General features: G+C 39.3%; 1 protein-coding gene and 1 pseudogene across 2 annotated transcripts in view; one reads left to right on the top strand and one right to left on the bottom strand.

Annotated features, from left to right (window-relative positions):
• Positions 1–7: 7 nt before the first annotated feature.
• The window catches only part of LOC110285981 (membrane-spanning 4-domains subfamily A member 4A-like), a 181,634-nt gene continuing 165,763 nt past the window's right edge, over positions 8–15,878 (top strand). Inside the window, exons 1-2 of one of the 2 annotated variants that reach the window (XM_085833967.1) lie at positions 8–165; positions 3,367–3,490. The gene's annotated coding sequence lies outside the window, so the exon portion shown is untranslated. Of the gene's footprint in view, positions 166–2,119; positions 2,341–3,366; positions 3,491–15,878 lie in introns of those variants that run through there. The other variant, XM_085833968.1, reaches the window with a different exon arrangement.
• LOC110285977 (ubiquitin-conjugating enzyme E2 D3 pseudogene) lies at positions 6,635–10,784 on the bottom strand (annotated as a pseudogene).

Here is a 15,878-nt window from a genome sequence, read left to right as displayed (position 1 = left end):
CACGCCCTGGTCGAGCACTTCGATCCTCTTCTGGAGTTTTATAGAAATGGCTTCCCTGGACATGGCTGGAACACTGCCTCTTCAGGGATGCTTCTCCTAAGATAGAATGGCCGCAGAGACCTGATCGTTTACCACACATTTCAGAAGGTTTCAAGTTGTAAAAAGGCAAGTAAATGAGTTAATAGTTTACTCTTCCTCCACCCTCCTCCAAATATAAATGGCTAAAGAAATTAATGAAGAGACTCTTTAGGAAATGATCAAAATGACTGCTTTGACTCACCCGCTGGGGACATTTTACTATGCAGGCTCTCTGCACCGTATTGGTTTTGGATTTGATATGAGGCAGTAGTTCAACGTTTGTGAAGAGAAACAAAGATATATAGATAGCTATGAAAAGATAAAGAATACTCTAATACTGGAGAGCAAATGGGGAGACTGAGAGGAAAACCTGTTTTCTCTAGGGAGCACAGGCCACCTGGCGAGCACCGAGGACTTCCTGGGGGCTTAAAGACCCTTGGACAGTAGATGCTCCTTTAACCACAGCATGCTGTGAGCTTTCATTTATTCCTGGAAGACTTAAAATTCTGGCTTACATTGCAAATATTTCGTGGATGATAATCCTTTTATGAAGGATAATCTTTTTATAATATATATTTATGTATTATTATATTATTTATATTTCATTATATGTTACATAGTATACATAAAATAGATATATATACAAATATATTTAAATATATTTATATGTAGCTGGGCAGTGGTGGCTCACAGCTTTAATCCCAGCACTTGGGAGGCAGAGGCAGGCGAATTTCTGAGTTCGAGGCCATCCTGGTCTACAAAGTGAGTTCCAGGACAGCCAGGACTACACAGAGAAACCCTGTCTCAAAAACAAACAAACAAACAAACAAACAAACAAACAAAAAATTATCCTTTGCCGGGCGTGGTGGCTCACGCCTTTAATCCCAGCACTCGGGAGGCAGAGGCAGGCGAATTTCTGAGTTCGAGGCCATCCTGGTCTACAAAGTGAGTTCCAGGACAGCCAGGGCTACACAGAGAAACCCTGTCTCAACCCCCCCCAAATATATATATATATATAAATTATAAAAATTATATGAATCATATAAAATATAAATATATATTTAATTATAATGTATGTTGATAATAGTATTATGATATATTCTATATTATTTATAATATATAAATATATAAGTATATAATATTTATATAGCACTTTTAAAATTAATACACTATATGGTTCTGTATAATATAATAACATATAATGTATTATATATAAAAATAGAAAAGAGGCCCTTGGTCCTGTGAAGGCTCTATGCCCCAGTATAGGGAAATGCTGGGGCCAGGAAGTGAGAGTGGGGTGGGTTGGTGAGCAGGGGGAGGGGGAAGGGGAACAGGGGATTTTCAGAGGGAAAACCAGGAAAGGGGATGACATTTGAAATGTAAATAAAGAAAATACCTAATAAAAAATAGAAAAGGATAATCCTTTTATAAAGATTTTATAAAGATTTTTACTTTTATAAAGTATTGCTAACACTCCTAAGGCTTAAGTACTCAAAAGAGTCAATGAGGCTTTAAAGTTACTGAGGTCTTTTCCATGCTTTTTATAGCAATGAAAATGTGGACTAGAAATTGAGTAGCTTTGTTCTTTTCTTAGCATCATAGCTAACTTCTTTACATTGAAACTCTGAAGACCTTTCAAATAAGAGAAAATAAAATGCCAAGGTTCTCTTACTGTCTGAATTGTGTATTAGTTGGTATATCATTAAAAGAGCTATTAGTTTTATTTTTTTTTATTTCAGTGTGTGTGTGTGTGTATGTGTGCATGTACATGCGTGTGTGTCATAGGTGCGTGTTTAGTTTAGAGGACCACTTGCTAGTTAGTTTTCTTCTTTCACCATGGAGGAACTAACTTAGGCTTGGTGGCAAACAACTTTTCCTGCTGAGCCACCTCACAGGCCCTGGTTTGGATGTACCCTTGAGTAATACAGTGCATTAGTGATCTCACAGGAACATTACTGTTCCTCTGTGTTTTATGTATGAGAATGAGCAGTAGTAGGCACAGTCTGTGCTCTGGAGAGAGCAACAGGGTTAAATGCATCAACTTCAGAGTTATGGATTGAATAGGACTCTCAAAGTCAGTTCTGAAAAAGATGCATCCTTCTTGTCATGTACTGCCAAGATTGGTGTCTCTTTTCCCTTCATCTAAAATGTAGTCAGCACCATCTGGAAATTAACTTGGATCTGATCATTGTGTTACATGGGCCCAAATGGGTATTCAATATAGGTGTAGGCGAGAAGAAGGGCGCTAAACCAACAGAAACAGTAAGTATACATCAGTGCTTCTAAATTCATGTGGTCATGACACAGGTCAGTAAGAGAACATTGATCTGTCTCTGCCCATCACCAATTTGGAAATTTGTAAAGAGAAATTTTCATGTCTTTTTACTTTTTATCATTTTGGGTCTGCATCCTTTAATGAAAAGGAGCTGGGCAGGCATAGTCTGTCCAGCAGTATGTCTTACCTTTAACTTTTGTGACTTTAAATATTTCTTCATGTTGGTCATGTTTTTAACTTATCTTGAATTAGTTCCCAGGATAGAAAAGACATTGAGAAAGAATGTACTGGAATTGCCATGCATTCTGTAGTGTCCTTCCACCATCATGATCTTGTTGAGTGTCAGCCTTGATAAAATAAAGCCTGTCCAAGTTGCTATGAGGAATTTTGTCTCACAGATACACAAGACAAAACATATATTTTGTCTGTGTGAAAACTGGGGGTTTCTCCTTAAGAAAGCAGAGATTAGCTGCCTAGATTGGGTATTTTACCATATGTGTGCAGTGCTTGCAAAAGCCAGAGGAGAGTGTCTGATTTCCTGGAATCAGTTGTTGAAGGTTGTGAGCCACTGTGTAGGAGCTGGGAATCTGACCCAGATACTTTGTAAGATCCATGGAGCTATCTCTGCAGCCCATCTGGCTTCATTCTTTATTTTATTTTATTTTATTTTATTTTTTATTGAACTCGACCAGCTCTGTCATGCTCCAGGCAAACTCCTTTGCTCCAATACCTGTTTGTAGGTGATCGCAACACCTATAGTTTTTCATATTCCTCTGGCTCCTCCAGTCATTCAGCAGCACTTCAGAACCTGATGTGGACTTCTAAGCCGAGTGTCACGTCATATATACATTCAGTGCTCCACGCTCCCACATCTAAGATATAGCCCTGTTTTCACAGATGAGAAAGCCAAGCTGGAGAGTAACACAGTGGAGTAGACACAGCCAAAACTGGTGCAGAGAACCATCCCTGGACCTTGTGATTTCTTCACAGCATTTTTTTTTACACAATTCCAGGACTGTCACAAGCCAGAGTCTTTCCTAAGGATGGCATGGAGGACGTAAGGGATAAGAGTGTGAGTTCTGGAGCTCCGTTTAGATTGCTGGAGTAAGATTCTCAACTCCACTATCGATAAACTAGGTAAGTGTGGGGAAGGTCCTTAACTTTCTCAAATCTCTCATCTTCAAACATGGAAAACAGTTAATGCATCATAAGAGTCAATGATGTGTGTTGCATCACAAGCATACTAAAAAGCAGTCATATAGACAGCATGGAGCACTCAGCATAGTTCCCTATTAGTGTAGATGCCAAAAAGGAGGAAAAACATGTAAGCAAGTAGAAAGTATTTAATTACAGAATAGTATTTAAGTGATGTATTTAAGTGATGTAGAAATGACAAGAAAACTCAAGTTACTGTATGCATATATGCTTATGTGCCTATATATATGTAGTACACTTTTTTTTGTGTGTTTAAACACAGACTTTAATGGTAACAATTCCTTTAAGCTCAATTAACTTTAGCTATTACAAGTCTTATGCAGATGTCACTATTGAGACAACATTTAGTGACTTGCATTGGGTTCCTCAGAAAATAGAAGACAAATTCACTTAAAAGTGTAACCAACAGTCATTGAACAGTTTTGTTATGTGAACACAAAACAGGACTAATTTTAGTATCACCCACCCCCCAAATCACGAACACAGCATGATCAGTGTCTTAAGAATACTTCAACTAACCCAGTAAATAAAAAGTGAGTGTTTCACTACCCCTGAGACCACTAGTTAACCGTGGTTCATACTTTTATTTTATTTTTTTTTCGCTCCAACCCAAAGATTTATTTATTATTATACATAAGCACACTGTAGCTGACTTCAGACACACCAGAAGAGGGTGTCAGATCTCATTACAGGTGGTTGTGAGCAACCATGTGGTTGCTGGGATTTGAACTCAGGATCTTTAGAAGAGCAGTCATTGCTCTTAACCACTGAGCCATCTCATCAGCCTCCCAATGTTTCTTAATCCAAAATCCTTGGAATGGAATGCTATTACTCACAGCTGAGAGGGAAACTTAAATATGGAGGTTCAGATAACCTGTTTTCAGAGTACAGTCTAGTGGCTCATGCCTATATTCCCAGCACTTTGAGAGGTGGAGGCAGGGAGATCAAAACAAACCCTGGTTGGCTATGGAATGAATTTGAGGTTAGCCTGGGTTACATAAGACCCTGACTCAAATAGACAAAAAGTGAGCATGCAGTGAATTACACCACAAAACATGGACGTTGAGCAGGACCTGTGCTTGCTTCAGAGAGGACTGCATCATCTCGGAGAATGCTGTCCATCTGCTTATGCACATCTGTTACTATGCAGTAATATGAATATGTTTGTGTTTGTTCTTGAAATGGGATCTCATGTGTCCCAGACTTGCTTCAGGGGAGTGTTTCACTACCCCTGAGACCACTAGTTAACCGTGGTTCATACTTTTAAATGTGAGTACACCCACACAAGGAAACAATCTATAATCAGTTAAAAAAAAAATCTGATTATCACATTGCAAACCTGCCCAAGAAAAAGTCAAAAGGAAATTCACCATTGACAGGCCAACTGGACTCTAAAGACATTTAAGTTTAGGAATTTATGCATTAAGAGGTATAGGACACACAAATACTCTACAACAATATTCAACCTAATACTCACTTTAGTCCTATACCCAGCACTAGTGATGCCATACACTACTGGGAAGGGTAGAGAGCAAATTCTTAGATTCTTTTAAAAACCTCATCATAGGTGACCTCAAGTCCAGTCCAGTGTCTATACATTCAGAATGTTGGTTTTCCAGGTACTCTGTTCTCTTAAACCTGGAGAAGTCTCTATGGCTTATTCCCTTAGAAGCGACATATGAAATGTTGTATAAAGCATCAAGTCAAAGATAAAGAGAACTGGACATACCCATTAATTCTGACAATGGTTTAAGGACGTCATCTCTGTAAATACCAAAGGTGGTAGATGGGAGGAATTTGAAAGTCAATTAGAGATCCACTGCTTTGTAAAAATGTTTGTCACATCTGGCTTTCAAGACACAGGCTTAATAGAGCTGTTTTGAGTACAGGTCTCAGAAAGGACTTTTTAAGAGTCAAAGAATACTGTTCTTACCCTTGTGGGAACACTTGGTTTGAACCCAAAAGTTTTATTAATTAGCGTGACATTAACCCTGAAGAACCCACAATTTAAGCAAAAGGTAAAATGGGTGTGTGGAAAAAAAATTGTATAGCGAAATTGGTATTTTCCAATGTAAATACTCATTACAGAATAAAGCCAGAACATCTTCAGAAGGCATGCACTTCACTTCCAGTTTAAAGAACCTTAAGTAACAAATCATGTCCAAATTACATATTTAAATGTTTATAAAAATTAAGCTTTTACATTTATTTCTAGCTTTCCACATCTGTGTGCGGACAAGGAATAAGATTGCACGTAAATATAAGCAGTGCAAAATATGGAAGTGAACATCACATGTGCTAGAAATCAAATACAAGACTAAGAAAGCAATGGATAAATCAAAGCTAGAAAAAGGTGTCAAACTACAGGTTCAGAACTTGGGTGAAAAATGGTAATGCCCTTATTACTACATAAGATTTAGTGGCACAGATAGCACTTGTCAAACAATCAATCCAATAGCATTGACTTTATTTATTCATGTTAAGTCACCCGAAATGATCTGTTGCATTTAAATGCTCATTAATGTAAATGGCTGAACAAATCCATCTCCATGGATAGTCAATATCCCACAGTTAAGTCACTTCAACACAGCCTCATGACAACTCCCACACCAAAACAGTACTTTATTTTGTAAATTTTGACCCATTATTATTCCCAAGTTTTATATATATATATATATCTTTTTCAGCTGTTAAGTGTACAAGATGAAGAAAATTTTAGTTAGAAGGGGATGCACCTGGAAAATAAATTTCTTAAACTCCATATACACGTTTCAAAACTGCTGAGTCCCAAGTCCATTTATGAACTCTAGGGCTGCCAGAATTATGTGCAGCGTATTAAAGCTACACTATTAGAATAGCTTATTAATTCTGCATAAATCAGGTCAAGCAATGTGTCAACCTGTAACAGACTGTGCATTTTAACTGAACATGGCAATATATTCACTCTTTTGAACTTTACATCATCATTTGATGTCAAACAATGAAGCAAATCCCAACAGTATATACAAAAACAGCTTTGCATTTACAAAGGATTGTTTCCCATACTGATTAATCCAGGCAGCTAACTCATTGGTTTATGCAACTTTATTGAAGAAAAATAAATCAATTACTAGGAGAGCTATTAGTTGATCACTCATCCATTGACAACTCGTATCATTTATTCAGTGCTATATTAAACAGTATTGGAAGATAGATTAACTAATAGCTCCAAGCCTCCTAACAATTTAAATGAAAATTACAAAATGTTTTGAGACCCTATTTTGGAATACAAAGGGTGTTTGACTTCCAATTTCCATTCTCTGTAGAACAAGAACAGGTCATTCCTTTATTGACATGCATAAAATACATCACATTTTCTGTTCTGCTGATGCTATAATTCAATACCAATTCTCCAGCCACATCAGTTATGAGCATAAAGTATATCAGGTAACCTCAACCCTCTAACAGTGGAAGGTTTAAACAAGAACAGATGCTGCTAGAATAATGCTGCTTCCTTTGATGTGACAGCTGAGCATCCATCTCCCTCCCCCTCAGATGGCTTCTTCAGCATGTTAGAGCAGTGAGGATTGGTTTAGTCTCATAACCAAGTTAGAGTGAAGACATTGGCCACATAATACACATGCTCCAGTTTTTAAAAAAATTTCTGAATCTTGGGCAACTGTTCTCGTGTAACTACTTTACAGTTTCTAAAAGCAGTTATTGTCCAAAGCTGGAAGAACTTAAGTCTTCTCAGATGAGCATGTGAATGAATGGAGGGAGGTAAACAAAAAATAAAATTAAAAAAGATGAGGTCTGATAGGGGAGCAACTGGATAAGAAAATCAAAAGAGGAACAGTAATTTAAAGTTTATTCCAGCTATAATGCAGGTTATTCTGACTTTAAGGTAGCATCACATGGCATACTTCTGAGTCCGTTCCCGAGATATTCTGTTGTACTTATCTCTGTCTGTTTTATAGATCCGTGCAATCTCTGGCACTAGGGGGTCATCTGGGTTTGGATCACATAGCAGTGAACAAATGGATAAAAGAACTTTAGAAATAGTTAAAGCAGGAGACCCCTGTGATCTTAGAATATCAAGACAAATGCTGCCCTTACTGTTACTATTCGGATGATAGATTCTCGTTGTAAGTGCAACCGTAGGTGGTTTGAAGGGGTAGTCTGTAGGAAAATGAATTGTCAAGAAGAATACACCACCTTCATATGGGCTGTCATTAGGTCCCCTAATTGTGGCTTGCCAGTGAAACGTGTCATCTCCAACCTGCAGGACATTGTGTTGGAGGGTCACGGGCCAAATCACTAAGTTCCTTATTAATCCGTTTCAGCGCCGTAGTCTGTGCTTTTCGCCGGGCTTCTCACTATCCCGAGGTGTACTCAAAGGTCCGGCCAAAACTCTTGATTATCCCGGCGGCGGGGAAGGGTTGTCTCTTCTTCTCACACCGGCTCTGCCAGACACAGGCGCTTGGGATGGAGGTGGCAGATCTCGCGAGAACCTCGTGGCAGGCTCGCAGGAGCTCCTATGTAGTACACTTAACCCATATATATTTACATATATATTTATAGTAAACTTAATACACATCTATATGTAAATTTTATGTAGTGGATTTGGCCAGAAGGCAGTAGTACAATATATATTTAAAGCAATTAAATGAGCAAATGAATGCTTTATTATAATATGCCAGCGTGAAAGCAGCAGGAATTACATAACCTCTATGCTGGGACACATTTCTGCTTCAGCCAACTTCTCAGGTATCAGAAGGCAAACGTTTAGAATGCTTAAGTACATTTACATGTTTAACATGACTTTATTGCTTAATACGTTCATGTAGTACTTGTTTAATATTGTTTTTTTTGTAATATATAAAATATAATTGCTATTATTTATTTTAAAAAATTGTTTGTATGTTTAAACTTGCTTACTTCTACTGCTAGCATAACATTTATGTGATACAAGCTTCCAAAGATAGGAAACTCTGTCTGTTTTTCTCAAGCACAAGAAACACTGCCCTCTAGAGTAGGGGCTCAAGTGAATGGCGCTGAGTGAATGGATGTCTGTATAAGAAGTTTATGCCTCCACCATTGTTTAATTTGCTAGACTAGGTAGCCTTGTTTATCCAACTCTGAAAAATAGCAAATGCAAATCTTAGGTATTTGAGATCCAACTTTATTAGCATCTTTATTAGCATCCAGTACAAAGAAAAGTTGGTAAGTTGAGGACTGAGAGGCCATTTGACATTTTAAGGTAGTAGTTCTCAACTTTCCTAATGCTGCAATCGTTTAATAAAGTTCCTCTTGTGGTGGTGACCTCCATCCATAAAATTATTTTTGTTGCTACCTCATAACTGTGATTTTGGTATTGCTAGGAATCATAATGTAAATATCTGTGTTTTCTGATGGTCTTAGGTGACCTCTGTGAAAGGGTAATTCAGTCCCCAAGGGGTCATGACTCACAGGTTGAGAACCACTGTCTAAGGGATTTAGGCTGGAAACTCTCAGGAGTGATACACAGGTAATGACAGCTTTTGGAAAACAAGTGTGGAAGCAGTAACATGTCACTCAATACAACCACTCCAAAGGAGGGGGAGCTGGACCTCCCAAAGTTACTATGCATCTGCTTGCTATAGGAAAATAGTCTTTACCCACCTACTTGTTTTCTAGCTATGAAACTTCTATTATTTCTAAATAAGAAAAGTTAAAGGTCAGGAGAAATGGATGTGTGTGAGTGTCAGACTGCTGGTGTTAAGATCCTATTTGGTACAAAGTAATTCTCCCTTGAAGTAATGCATCTTACTTCCCAGATGCAAAATTTCTCATCTGATTCTTCCATCACTTTTATTTCTCTACCCTGTCTGTCTGTCTGTCTATCCACCCATCACACATCTATGTTTATAACTATCTAATCTAACCTAGTCTTATCTGTGCATATCCATATAACTACATTTATATCTATCTATGTCTATTTCCTGATGTTTTACATTTTAAAACTTCCAAAACAGGTAAGTCTCATCTATATTCAAACTATTTCTAACATTATTTCATTTGCTCTTCAACTTTTGTTTGCTACATGTGTTAGGACAAGGTCACAAACCTCTTCAACAGAGTTCTCTCATCTTAAAGACATATTAATCATAGAACCCACCCTGCTGTGTTGTTGTACCAAGCACACTGACATAGATATGTGTTCAGAATGTGACCAGTGCATACAGAGAGCTAAATACTTGCTATTATCATTGTTATGACTATTAAAGAAACATGAAATATAAAATATATCACATGCTTACTTTGAAAGTCAATTTTGCTGAAAATTTTGTTCTTGGAGGGAAGTGCTGCTTTTGTAGTTATTTTATATGTCTAGACATATAATATATCATTGTCTAGATATGTGAAGTACATCCTTTAATTAGTAGATCATCAAGCTGTGACACACACTTCCACTTTTGCTGACCTGCTGAATGTCCTGGTGATGGATACAGTATTCCTGATCACCTGTATTGTTAAATGGCTGGTACCCAGGCAGGCCTCCAGCTTTAGAATCATGCAAATCTTACATGATGTAATGCATCTTCTTTTCCTGATGTAAATTCCTCTTCTTATCTACTTCTTCCATGATATTAATTTTTTGTCTGTTCTTTTCTCATACATATTTTTCATACGTATGTGTGTGTATTTCCTCATCTGATTTAAAAAGAAAATTTAAACTTCAAATATGAGTAACGCTTGGCTGCTTTCAACAAACACTCATTTGCTCTCCACAGAATTTACCCCTCAATCCTTATATAGCTCAGATCCCACATTTCATTATTTGAATAAGTTTTTTTTGTTTTTTGTTTTTTTGATTTTTTATTAGGTATTTTCCTCATTTACATTTCCAATGCTATCCCAAAAGTCCCCCATACCCTCCCCTCCACTCCCCTACCCACCCACTCCCACTTTTTTAGGGATCTGCAACCCTATAGGTGGAACAACATTATGAACTAACCAGTACCCCGGAGTTCTTGACTCTAGCTGCATATGTATCAAAAGATGGCCTAGTCGGCCATCACTGGAAAGAGAGGCCCATTGGACTTGAATAAGTTTTTGACAGTCCTTTAAGCATCCTTGGTCCTTGCTTATTGTATTTATTTATTATTAAATTTGTTCTTTGACATATTCATACATGTATATAGCAGTATTCTGACTACTCAACCCCCTTATTCCCATACCTCTCTTCCACCTCCATCATCACTTTCCATATCTTCTATGTGTCTCTGTTTTGTTTTGAGAGTCTTTTAACCAGAGCCCCCTGTGTGACTGTGGGTTTGGAACTCTCCAGTAGAGCCCAGGATGCTTACCAGTATTTACTTGACTGATGGCAGTGACTCCCCATTTCCAAATATTCATAAGTGGTCACTAGTTCAGTGGGAGGAGGGAGGGCAGGGACCATTGAGCCCCTCCACCACCCATGATTGGCTATTGGTAGGCTTATTATTACAGAAGAGTTTGTATAAATGTTTTGCTTCCAGCTGAGTCTTCTGCTATTTTATCATACTATATAGAGAAACTCATATTAGTAGATGACATCAAATAGAAGCATTCTTAGTATTCTAACCTTAGCACCTAAGCCTGGCTGTTTGAACAGTGAATCTGTATACTCATCCTTTCCCCTCAAATATGTACTCAGTGGAGAGAGCCTGGCAATTATCCCTTGGTATATATACCAATTCATTCTTCACTTTCATGGCTTTTAAACTTTACCTCATCTAACAGTTCAATATTCTGATTCTGTTTGTGCCCTCCATCTTGGGGCTGACTTTACTTTTCTGACAAGAATGACAGAACCAACCCATCACATTGGAAGGCTCCTTACTGTCACCATATGGCGACCAGCAGCAACTGCATCATCCTCTCATTCTGTGGTGTGGAGAACCTACCTTTGTAGTCATTCACCACCTCTGGCTCCACACTCGTTCTGCCTCCCCTTCCACAATGATTTCTGAACCTTTGGAGGGATGTGTGGCATATATGTTCCATTTATGGCTGAACATTCACAATCTCTTATTCTCTGCACCTTAGCTGGTTGTGGGTCTCCATATTAATCACCATTTACTGCAAACAGAAGCTTCTCTGAAGAGATGTCTTAATCCACGAGCAACTGGCAATTCCTAGCTGATGGGAGAGGAAGAGTCAGTTTAGCCATTGTAAGAGTGTAGCCCCTGATGCTCCAGTGGATAACCACACATCCAGGGATATTTAGGCAGCACAATTTGGCCTGGATAGGAACAAAAGTGCACCAAGCAGGGTGAGAAGGGAAGGAGATATGGATCTGGGAAGAGTTGGGGGAGGGACAATTCTCAAAGAATAATTTTACATATGGGTCCTTGTAAACAGCTACTGCCACACATTTTTCTTTAAAAGAGTGAAGTCACTGGTTCCAGCAGCTGGTCTGGAACTGACTAAGGGTCTGGCCTTTGTCAGACCCTTCCCTAGTGTTAAGCTGCCTCTGGCAGAGAGCTGTCAATCAACAGCCTCTTTTCTGATGATGAGTGCTCTATGTGTTATGGACTCCTCTTGCATCTGAATGCTCTCATAACACTTGTGGACACACTACTGCACCTGCAAGGAACATTGTATTGAAGCCACGACCCCTGTTTCTTTGTCTCCAGTCAGGAAGGAAACATCACTCAGGAAAAGACAAGAGAGCCATTTTGGTAATCCTGATCGATCTGCACTCTCAGCAGCTGTTCTTCCTTGGGCATGGTGGAAAGGCTTAATTGATGCCTCCAGTCCTGTGACTAGTGCAAGTGGAAATTGGGCAGTGATTGGTGGAAATTACATTGCTTCATTTGCATGTCACAGTACTTTCCTGGATATAATATTTGGTTCACTTTTCAAGTCAGCCCAGGGCTACCCTCTTATGCCATACCCTTGTTTTGTAATAGTAGGCTCCATCAAGCAGTTTCTGTTAGAACGATCTTTTCTTGTCCACTTGTGATCTTTATCATGGGTAGAACATGCTGAGTTGATAACACAAAGAGGAGGGGCCATAGTAGAGAACACAAAGATTTACAGGGAGTAACCAGAATGGTGGAAGAAAGCAAGAAGAACTCAGAAGCCAAGACTATGGAAGGCTGTGAAAAGTTAAAGGTTATGAAAGACCGTGGGCCCCGCTTGCTGAGGTCCAGGGAGACAGCAAACCATAAAGGGCCAAAATAACCAAGATCTATAATGATAGATGCTATTAGGAGCCTCAGTATCTGAGAGCCAAAAATCTGGTTCTTTGTCCATTGGTGTCAACATTTGTGACTGCTGAGAGCCATTGATTTCTGGTCACTGAGTATGAGGCTACTGACACTGGAAAGTCAGAGCCATTAAGCCCCTGGCTTGAGTACCTAGAACTATAAGTCCATTCCCTTGGATCCATATTCCTCTATTTTTCAGGACTAAGAGAAATAAGTCTCTAGATTAATTAGTCCAGTTCACTGCCCGTTGGCCTTCAAAGACCCAGAATTTCCTGTGCTGAAGAAACCACCCTTTGCTTTTCCATGGCCTCCATCTGCATAGAGTAAAGGAAGCTCAGGATTTGGGAAGATCAGAAGAGACCAAGAAAGGGGAGAGAGAGGTGATGAAGCAGGATAGACTTAGGCAAAGGGACACATGGGACATACACAAAGAAGCAAAGAGACTGAAGTGCTCGCAAGGAGTCAGGGGGAGTGGGAGGAGAAGGGGAGGGGGAAGGAGACTCTATTAAAACACCCCTTGTCCAAAATGCTATATTGAGAGACTGTTTCACAGCAGACTTCCTGGTATTATGGCTCTTAACAATCCTACCATCCCCTCTTCCACCTTGTTCTCCAAGCCATAAATGCTGTGATAAAGGTGTATCCACTGGGCTTGAGAACATTCAGGAGCCATTGATCTCTGCATTGTGCTCAGCTGTGTTTCTTTGTAGTGGTCTTCACTTGCTTTAAAGATAAGTTTCTTTGATGAGAGGTGGTAGCTATTTGGTGATTGTAAGTGTACGATTTAGAATGTGGTTAGGAATTATGCTGGCCTTGTAAAGTAATAGTGGTCAGTTCTCTTCTAAGATCCATGACCTCACCATTCCTGAAAAGTTGGCTGGGTTTCTAATACTAGGCATGATTTCTCCCATGTTGAATGGGGCTAAGTCCAGTTAGGCAGCTTGGGTTACTACCAACATTCAGTGCCATTTACTTCACCTTTATGGATATCTTGCCATTGTTGTGGTACATAAGTGTCACAGATGGGTTAGGACTATTAAATGCTTCCATCTCTTAGTATCTCGTGCAGTATTTTCTGGTACCATGGCTACATGAACAAGATGGGAACAGTAGCAGTGTGAATTGACATGTTAATATGGGAGAGGGGAAATCTCATGAGATCCTACTCCTAGACAAAGAATTAGCTTTTCTCATGGATGAACCCCATAATTGGTTAGCCATACAAAGCGATCAGTCCTGAAACCATATACACACAAATAACCAAATAAGACTAATCAGGTTGTTGATACACACACACACACACACACACACACACACACACACACACACATCATATATGTAACAACAGTAATACAAAAGAGTATCCATTTGAGAGTGGGAGGGGATATGGGAAAAGTTAGACAGAGGGGTCCTCTGAGGGGCTGTAGTAAGGAAAGGGAGAGAGATGTAACTATATTTTAAAGATGTATTAAAAACAACTCCCTTAATTCTATAGTGATACTTGTAGAGGGATTTTAATCCAGCAATATGACTGGTCTGGCAAGGGATTTTATCCAAATACCTTCTAGGTCTGCATAAACTGGATGGAATGCAGACCTGCCATTGATTACAATATGATCTGGCTAGAATACAGATACACTCTTAATGCATACCTTTAATCCTAAACAATGAAAGAACGGTTAGTTTATAGAAGGAAGCAGCTATTTTGGTTTGAAAGTGACATCTAACTGAGGGGAAGACAAAGTGACAAATCAGAGAAAGATTTGATGAATGAGTCAGAGATAGAATGCACCTAGCTCTCATGAGAACAGCACAGGAAGGAGAAGTGACTTAAGAGAGCTGCATAGAGAGAGGGAGAGAGAGACAGTTCAGTTGAATGTGGTTAGGTATGGTAGAGTTCAGAGTAGAGTAGAGTTGAGTTCCATTCAGTCAGTACAGTGGAGTTCAGTTCGTTTGTGAGTTCATGCAGTTCCATGCAGATCAGCAGAGGCAGTTTGACTGGGACAGTGTTACAGAGACAGGTTGTAGGCGAAGACAGAACAAGCCAGAAGATTACAACAGATTTCCAGAGTTAGTTTGAGGCCAAGCACAGCAATTCAGTAAGAAGCTAAGAGAAGACAGTTTGAGTGAGTCAGCTTGGAGAGGAGTTTGGGCCAGAACAGCTTTCTGAGTTGAACCAGCCAGCTAAAGTGTAGAAAGAACTTGAAAGGCTGAGCTTATTCAGTAGTAAGCCTTGGAGAGGACAATTTTAACAAGTGAATAAAAGTTTCTTTTAAGATACTTAATACTGTGTTTGGTAAAATATAAATATCAGTCAACTGGTTGGTAACAATATTAATGTATAAAATGATGTGGGCTCCAACAAGCATGATTGGATCTGTGGTTTCTGAAGAACATGGGGAAGATGACCCAGGAAGTCCAGTGGTTGGTCACTGTAAAAATCCCCATCTAAGAAACATCAAGCTTGCCAGTGTCTGTCAGATCTACTTCATCCAACCAATATCGGACCCTAACAAATGCAAAAAGATACCCAAAGAGGCTTGTGTTGCCCATGACATTTTATTGTGGAAAAGATAATGAGAATAGAAGGTTCCTTTTTTTATTCGATATTTTCTTTATTTATATTTCAAATGTTATCCCCTTTACTAGTTTCTCCTCTGAAAACCCCCTATCTTCTCTCCTCTCCCCCTGCTCCCCAACCCACCCACTACTGATTCTTGGCCCAGGCATTCCCCTATACTGGGGCATAGAACCTTCACAGGACCTAGGGCCTCTCCTCCCATTGATGATTGACTAGGTCATCCTTGCTACATGTGCAGCTAGAGCCATGAGTCCCACCATGTGTTTTCTTTGATTGGTGATTTAGTCCCAGGGAGCTCTGGGGGTACTGGTTAGTTCATATTGTTCCTCCTAGGGGGCTGCAAACCCCTTCAGCTCCTTGGGTCCTTTCTCTAGCTCCTTCATTGGGGACCCTGTGCTCTGTCTGGTGGATGTTATGAGCATCCACTTCTGTATTAGATAGGCACAGGCAGAGCTTCTCAGGAGACAGCTAAATCAGGTTCCTATCAGCAAGCTCTTGTTGGCATCTGCAATAA

Source organism: Mus caroli, unplaced genomic scaffold (genome assembly GCF_978045245.1).
Source record: "Mus caroli unplaced genomic scaffold, Mus_caroli_1 scaffold_20, whole genome shotgun sequence".
In the NCBI taxonomy this organism is placed as follows: domain Eukaryota; kingdom Metazoa; phylum Chordata; class Mammalia; order Rodentia; family Muridae; genus Mus; species Mus caroli.
This window is presented reverse-complemented; position numbering and strand designations above follow the sequence as displayed.